This window comes from Adiantum capillus-veneris, chromosome 29, assembly GCF_014529385.1.
Source record: "Adiantum capillus-veneris isolate H3 chromosome 29, ASM1452938v2, whole genome shotgun sequence".
In the NCBI taxonomy this organism is placed as follows: Eukaryota; Viridiplantae; Streptophyta; class Polypodiopsida; order Polypodiales; family Pteridaceae; genus Adiantum; species Adiantum capillus-veneris.
In genome coordinates this window covers 132,706,536-132,715,438 of record NC_140959.1, presented here as the reverse complement: position 1 = coordinate 132,715,438, position 8,903 = coordinate 132,706,536, and positions in this window count along the sequence as shown.

The window sequence follows — 8,903 nt, the reverse complement described above, 5'->3', positions numbered from 1 at the left end:
AAGTCAGTGCATATCTCTACACAAGGGGGGGCGATCCCTCATTGTAGGAGCTAGAGAGAGAACACACACACCCTCACACAAGGAAAGCTTGGTACAAAGAGAGTATCTAGGACACTTGTCAACCTCCTCTCCATGTTGCCCTCATGGTGTGCCTAAAGCCTATTGGTTGGCCTCCCAAGGGATCCAATGATAATTTAGTTAATGTAACTTGTTGTTTATGCATTTATCAAGTCCTCTCTCTCAAAGGGGAAAGGGGGACACTTTTCCCAAGGCTACCCTTGTTGCTTGATATGCACCAAGCTTGTGATTGGCTAGACTTGGGAATATCAATGAGTTTTCATCTTGAGCTAGAAGAGGGGGTAGATCCAATCAAGGTGGGGGACCGCTTGCAAGATATACTCTCTCTCTCGCTCCCCCCCCCCCCCCCCCCCCACCACACACACACACACACACACTCATTGTCTGATTTACAAGTGCAAGAGATCCATCTCCTTCTCCATGCTAGTAGAGAAGTTAAGAAATGCAAATGCAAATGCAAATCCAACCAAGATCCATTCTTCAATGCTTAAGATTTCCATCTTCTCCATCTTCATTTCTATGCTATTATGTATGCTAGGAAGAAGAATGATGATAGTGAGGAACTATTTCTTTCTCCTATGGATGTTTCTTCTTCCTCTTCCATACCCTCATTCCCCACTATCTCTCTCCACCTTTGAAGTTTTTTGAGGCCTTGGGACTGAGGATGGGGATATTTAACGCTTTTTACAAAGTCTATGTTATGCTCGTGATGCATGAATCTTTCCATCTTCATTGCATCACTAGGTCACAAGGAACACAAAGATTGTATCGTACCATGTCTCTCTTGATGGGAGACTCTATAATACAAAAGCCTGTTGGAGGGGGGATGGGCTCCACATAAATCCGGTCCTCAACTATTTTCAAGTTCTCTAAACTCTCTCTCTTGAAAAATTATTGTTCATGCCAAGTTAATTAAGTATTATGATTAAGGTCCTATTGCTAAATAAGTTCACCCTTTATGTTCTTTAAGTAGTCTCACAAAAATGTTCTCTCTAATTCTCTTAGTTCCACTATTCTCAAAGTTCATAGACCATTTCCATACATTGGTATCAGAGCTATTGTTTCTTGCTTAAGAAGAGAGGTCCTTAAGTTTTCCATGGAAGGTTGGGCCTGTTTATTGCAATGGGGTAAGTGGAATAAGGATTATATTATCTTGGTTGAGAAGGACTTAGCTTGAGGTACACCGTTGGGAACTATAGTCTTAATAATGGAGTCTCTCGGGGCTTGCCTTTGGCTTAACCATTATTGACCTACAAGCAAGTTCAACAAGAACCATAATCAACCGAGCAACGTTAGACCCTCTCCACTAGTCTTTGGAATCAACATTGTCTAAACCACAGGTGTGGCTTCTTGAGGACTGATTTTCAAAGGTAAAGAAGAGTAGAAACTAGCATTTTTGAGGGTATCAAAGCACAAAGTAATCATATATATAAGTTAATTAGCATGGCTAGCAATAACCAAGAGAGTAGAATGAACATTGATAACTTTGATTTTGCACATGAAGGTGCTATTGATGATTCCCCCATGTTTTTCAACTATCTTGTTACTAGGTTGCAGTAAGCTATAGGAAACCCTACTTTGCAAGCCAAAGTTACTCAACAACTTTGCGCTTATGGGATTTTCCTTCCTCTCCAAAAGGAGCAAGAGCTTAGTAGCCCTCTTGATGAGAACCCCAAAAGAAGACTCTCTCCCATACAAGAGGAGGAATCCAAGAACAAGAAAGTCATAAATCCATAAGTTCCTCTAAAGATGTAGCTCCACGAAGCCGGCGGTCTAGACAATTTCCAACTCCTCCCAAGAGGAAACGGTCAATCCACATTCCTTCTCGTCACTTCGAAAGGGAATAGAGGAAAAAAAGGAAGAAAAGGGCAAGAAAGAGGTCACCCTCTTCTCCTTCTTCTTCACCTTCCTCCTCTTCCGACGAAATCTATAGCTATTCTCCTAGAGAATACAAGAGGGGAGGACATCGCAAATATAACCTTGCACGGAAAAGGTCACAAAATCTCAAGAAGTTCAAAAGGGAGGAAAGAGTATCTCTTTTCTCACCTTTGGTGCTACTGACAAAGTATTGGCCTTCATCAAAAAATTTGATGTGGCCTTTGGAGATGAGGCCTTGAGGAGGTCCTCCAAGCTATTCCATGTAGCTATGCACTTCCAAAAATCGGATCATCAATGGTGGGCTAGCCTTCGTGGGGCAATGGCAAAGCCCCAAAGACATGGAAACTCCACGACTTTCCATCATGAAGCAATTCATTCCAAGCGATGCAAAGGACAAAGTGCTTACCGATGAATGGAAGAGTTTGAAGATTCTCTCTCATGAGTCTATCCACAAATATGTGGAAAAGTTTTGGGATTTACATCTCAAGGCTATTTTCTTTAAAAAGATAGACTTTGCCAAGCAAAAGCAACATTTCTATGCGGGATTACCTGAAGAGATGGCCGAGTATGAAAACTCCCAGTGGCGTGGTTTTATCAACAAAGTAATCCACCCCACTATGGTTGCTTCACGCATCAATTTTGTTACGAGACTGGGCACCCTCTTGTTGTAGTAGTTAGTTGCAATTGGGATAGCTGGCGTAATGGTTAATTATATGTTGTGTATTTATTTTTCTAATTGAGCTGATGTCGATGATAAACCCTTGTCTACAATGTCAAAGTGCTCAAATCCAACCTCGGATGAGCAGTTTACGGCCAAAACAGTCTCCAAAATGAGTAAAAACACACCTGCAACTGTTCCTCCTCTCTTCTTCACGTTTTTTCTGGTCTTCTCTCTCTTTTTTCAGTTTCCACACTTAGCTTTATTAGTTGGGCACCCTTGGCCTTTTAGATGACCTCAAACAGACCCCGAATAGGCCAAAAACTGACCTCGCAGTGCATAGTTGTCACCTTGCTGCATCCATGCGCACACCTGGCACTCATTTCTTTTCAATAATGCGTCCCGCCACAACGTGAAGTGGACCCAAAAAGTGGTCCTAATGATGACCTTTCTGCATAACTCTCACAAGAAAACACCACGTTGTGTCTGTACTTATCCACGTGCAAGTACTGACCCCGTTCGGCCTCCTGACGCCACTCGATGCCATCTGACGCACCTGCTTACCTCATGTTGTCAACCCGTGGATAGCTTCCTCGAGAATTTTTACGCGCTACCAACTCCTCCTTATTGTAGAAAAAACACACTGGTACTGATAACAGTGAAAATCGCTGCACTATGTACACCCTGTCCTACTTGTACACACGTGGGCCCCACATAACCACCTAGCTATGGAAATTGGGCAATCCTTTATTTGATGCACCATGCATGTGTATGTACATATGCACAATCCCTTGCTCCAAAAAACTCCTGACAACGCTACAACTCAGACTCTCTCTCTCTCTCTCTCTCTCTCTCTCTCTCTCTCTCTCTCTCTCTCTCTCTCTCTCTCTCTCTCTCTCTCTCTCTCTCTCTCTCTCTCTCTCTCTCTTTACTGGACTCAGCATCTTGCCCCCCTTATGGTGGGATGAAAGTCCCCTCGGATCTTGCCTTCCCTCTTAGGGCTTCTGGTCGAGGCTCTTCTCCCTGGGGGATCCATCTCTCTATTCCTTTGCCAGGCCGATGTCGTGCAACTCCGCTGCCATGTAGAGAAAAAGAGCAGAGAAATGCAAGCTAAGCTTCTTTGAAGCCTACACATTAAGTGAGCAGTGATTAGGGCTTGATAACAGGCCAAGCTTAATGATTAATGTATGCTAGATGCGGCTTAAAAGGGCCAATAGATTCCTTAATGATGCCAAAAATGAGTATGCTTGAAGTTAGCATAGATGGAAGATTATGATCTAGAACTGCAGTGCTTGAAGTTCTCTACCGGCCTGTCTTTATGGCTCGTCGATTGGAGCTACGGTGAAGAAGTTATGGCAGTTTGAAGTTTAAGTTGATTGCAGATCCGTACCGGATTGGGAAACTGCACCTGAGGTGACAGAAATGAAATGAATGCATGGACCTAAAGTGCTCACTTTGTGCAGTGCCTCGATATTTCCAGATCAGTGATCGGAGTTCCGGTTGCCAAGATATGAGCCGTTAAATATTCACCGGGGGCCGGCTCCGAGCCAGTCAGGTGGGCTTGGGTAGTGTGCCATCTGAGAATTTTACAGCCCTACAGGTTTTGTATGCATTCTCTGCAGTTCAAGACATCTAAAGGAATTTACGGCTCGTCAAATACAGTCCAGGTTGATCGGATAATCTGGATTAAGGTCGGTCAGTTGTCGACGCGACTGAAGTGGGCAACTTTTGGCATTATTTGCAATGTTTTTATGAGCATTAGAATTCACAAGAAGCTACCATGCCTCTTCTGGGTGATGACCTTCTGCTTTCTTGAGAGTCTTGCCTTGCTCAATATTGTAACAGAGTGGCACCTTTACAGAAGCATGATATGCATGCCAAATGTGGTTATGTGTGCCATTTGTTACGAAAGCACAAAAAGATGTTGATGAGCTCATTGTGCGAAATGACGACTCATGGAGTGCATTGAGTGCATGTGGCTTGGGCAATATGTATGCCTAATGTGGTGCCCGAAGGCCGTTCACCCAATAAGGAGCTAAAATATGGCCGGCCATGAGTTTAAGGACTATGCCTGCCCACTAAGTCCGGCCGCCCACATTGTAAGTTAAAGGGGGCTTTAGTGTGAAGGCAAAAGAAAAGAAAACATGGCCAAAGCGTGCAGGCGACGAGCAGCGAGTTGCATAGGGAAAAGGGAGTCACGCCGGCAAGAGGGAGCATCAGCTATTGCTGCCGAGCAAGAAGGGAAAAGTGCTCTACATGCCAGGGCACTCATTTTCGGACCCGCTGCTCGCGGTTTTCGGGCTGCCCATCCAACTCGATGCCACATCATCGAAGGCATTCACACCCCTAGCAACGACGGCGCCATCTTTGCTTAGGGGGAGAGGGCTTTTTTTAGGGCATAAAAGGGAGAGAGTTGAAGACGTAATAAAAAATTATATAACCAGTAACTGAGCTATGAGTTGTACGATCAACCCATAAAGCATAAGGCAATAACCTAGGCCACTCTCCCATTTTACCTTTGCATGCCTTAGCCAAAGCTTTAATAATAGGAGGATGCCCATGCTCTGATTTACCATTTCCCTTAGGATTATATGCAGTAGTGAGAGCAAGTTTAATGCCCAACCTAGAGAAAAAATCCCTTGCTTTGTCAGCATCCAACTCACCCCTATTTCTGTTAATTTCCCAATACAGCCATAACGGCTAATTACATCATCCAAGAGGAATATCCCTTATGTACTTTTCGTTCTTAGAGCACGACCTTCAACTTGGTTGGTTAAGTCTTCTCGTGCAAGCACTATGTATCTCATTGGCCATAACCCCAATGGCATTGTAACCAGATATACTACCCACTTGTAATGCATGGCCAATGTGTAAGTAGGGTGCAACCCATCACGGTGACGTACATTTGATTACATTTGACAAGTTTCACAAGACTCCACAAATTGAGATACATCTTTATACATACCTTTCCACCAATACCTCTCTTTTATTTTAGTAAAGATGGCCCATATGCCTCTATGTCTAGCATAAAGACTCCCATGAAACTTTTTCGTAAGCTCATTTTGAGCGTCCTTATCATTCAAGACTCTCAACGGCATTCAATTTATTTGTTTTGGACGCTTCCATAAGTACCCATCGTTCAATAAGTATCCATAGGCCTTTCTCCGTATTCTTTTGAACTCTTGATCAGTCCACCCTTCTTGCCTTGTTAAAGTGCTCAGATAACGTCCAATGAGCAACAAGTCACCTTGATATAGGTCCTCTGTAAATGACTCAAGTGCATTTGACAGGCAAACATGATCACCCTTGGCATGAGAAATACTTTAGAACCTTGTGCCTACATCATCGCCCTCGACAACCATGTCTTCTTCATTTACATACCTTGCTCTTGAAAGCATATCCGCAACTGGATTATCTTTCCTTGCAATATGCTTACATTATGGATTCAAGGACTTTATGTAGGCAATCCATCTCAACATAGCAATGTTGGGAGTTGAGCAGCTTGTGATCATTCCAAGAAGGGGTAGACAATCAATCTCCACAATTACATTTGCTCCAATGAAATAATCTTTATCACATTTCAAGGATGTAACTACTCCCCATGATTCCCTTTTCACCTGTGGATAATTGCGTTGACAAGCACTTAGGACTTTTGCCCCAAATCTCACCACATATCGCTTTCCATCATCATCGTCTTATCCAATCGCCCATCCAGTTCCTATGGGGCTAGTATCCACTATCACAATCACATGTCTTTCACAATTGTAGTTTACTATTCTCAAAGTTAGCGACATAAGCAACAACTTCTTTAATTTCCTCATGGCATGTATATGCATTTCTTCCCATTGAAACTTTTGGTTCTTTCTCAAAAGTTGATACAAAGGCTCTACTACATGTGCATAATGGGGAAATGGGGAATCCAGATAACATAAAACACGCATGCACCCAAGAACCTTCGAACCTCAGTGACATATATACATTTCTCTTTCATTCTCTGAATTACATCAATCATTGCAAGACAAGGCCTTCTACCGTATGGCCCACACATATGTCCTACAATAAGATTTTCATTCACACCAAACATTGAATTTTGGCCAGACAAGGTAAGGTTCACTTCTTCCAACCTTGACAAGATCTTATCACAATCATTGATATGGTTTTCCACATACTTGTGGCACCCCCACGAATCCAGATCCACATCTATATCACCTACATCACATCCTTCGATTGGCACATCATCAAGGAAAGGCATTGTAGTTTTAGGTATGAAGTCACGTAGGACTTTGTTCATACCATTTATCGTATGTGCAACTGAATTAGTTGCTCCTGAGGTAAGGTTCACATCGTTACTAGGCCCAAAGGTGTCCTCATGGTAGTCAGGTCCCTACTTTCCATTGCTAGTTGGAACGGATCATACCCTGAGTACAAATCTCCCATAGCATATATTTCTCTTCCTCCAAGTGCCTTTGCAAATTCATCTACAAATGGCCCTGTACCCACATTTATGATTGTCACCTTATTTATAGGTTTCATATCCTGAATAAAGTGTAAAGAACCATTTATTTTGGAGCTGTGAGCCACCTATTTGAATACGGAGCACAAGAGGGCTCCAAAATACCCATCTTGATCTTTTCATTAAGCAACTCAATGAGTTTTGGAAAATGGGCCTTTGGAACCGGAATTGGCCTCAAGTTCCAAGGTACATGAGGGATAGTGAAGATCACCATAGGAGCAACAATGGATGGATCAACACATCCTATCTCATGCGCATGGAATGCAAAATCCTTTTCATGTTTGGCAAGAATTTCTTCAAAGAATACTCTTTCAACATCTGTCAAACTGTCCTTGCAACCCATCTTTAACTCGTTCAAAGTATCATGTGTCCAATCTTGCTCGGCTCACAAACGCTAGGTTGCAAAGCAGCTTGATCCATCTTATCGATATTGTCTTTTGGTAGAGGTAATGCCACTGGTTTCACTTTCTTTGCCACAGACTTGTACTTGGTCTCCACTCGTACATCAACACCCTGAGAATTTTTGAAATCCTCGATGACTTTATACATTTCTATTGAGAAAACTTTCACAGCTTCACTTCCCATACGCAAATTGCAATCCACTAAAGACTCCAAGTCTTGCATAGCATCCACAAACAAACACTCATCAAACACTCCTGTAATGCATTTATCATTTTCTAGCAAATCATTCATCTTCAAACCTCTTTGTACACTATTTACATGTTGTCATTCACCCCGCTTTAAGTCCTCACACTGTGTAAAAGAAATAGATCCATAGTTTGTTAATCCTACAAAACCTGTAGAAAATTTTTCCTTTTCATATACATCATGCGAGAACTTTTCTCTTCTTGTACCACTGCAATCCTGCTCTACAATGGTACATGGACAAAACCCCTCATATCCATGTAGTCCTTGAATTCTTTGTTTGTCTTTATCAAGGGTTGCTCTCTAAGACTTTCATGGTTCCTTTCATGGTCCACACAAATAGTAAGAAATTGTACTACATGCTTCCCATCCCTGCTCCTTATCCTAGCATAAGCTGACCCATCGTCCATTACCTTGGTTTCCATGCGAGTAACAGTGATGTATGGCTGCCAAAGGATGAGAGGGTATGTAGACATATCCTGTAAAATGAAATCTTGATAATCTTTCACATCCCCTATGGTCACCTTTACATTTGGACAAGCTCCGTACAACTCTCTTGATGAGTTGTTTGCTACACGGATCATCCATCCATGATTTTGATCAATTGGCCATTTTCCTTTTTGATATAGACTCTTTGACATAAGATTAATTTCTGACCCATGATCTATCAGTGCAATGTATGGATCTTCTAAGTCTCCCACTTTCACTTTCACTAGGGTCTTTGTAGTCGCTCTTTCCCAATGACTCTTAGAGAAATAACTCTTGTGAGTGGTCTCGAATTCATCTTCATCATCCAAGAATTGAACCTGTTTTACTTGTCCCCTAGACTTGTAGCATCCAACAATAGTTTCATCACCTTGCTTGCCATAGACCTATACTCCCTGTGCATTTAAAGTCTCTTCTTCACCCTGAACATGGATAGATTCAGAAAGAGACTGCCGCTTCCTCTTGATGATATCACTTATCTCTTCATGAAACTCCCTCTTTGCTATTCCAAGGACCTCACCCAAAGTGAATTCCACCTTACTGTTCAAAATCCTCTCTTCCAAAACCTTTTTGAGATCTGTTGCTGCCTCTATGTCAGATTGGAGCTTGTAGGCCGGACCCTTTTCTTTAGCTTTTGTTGCATCC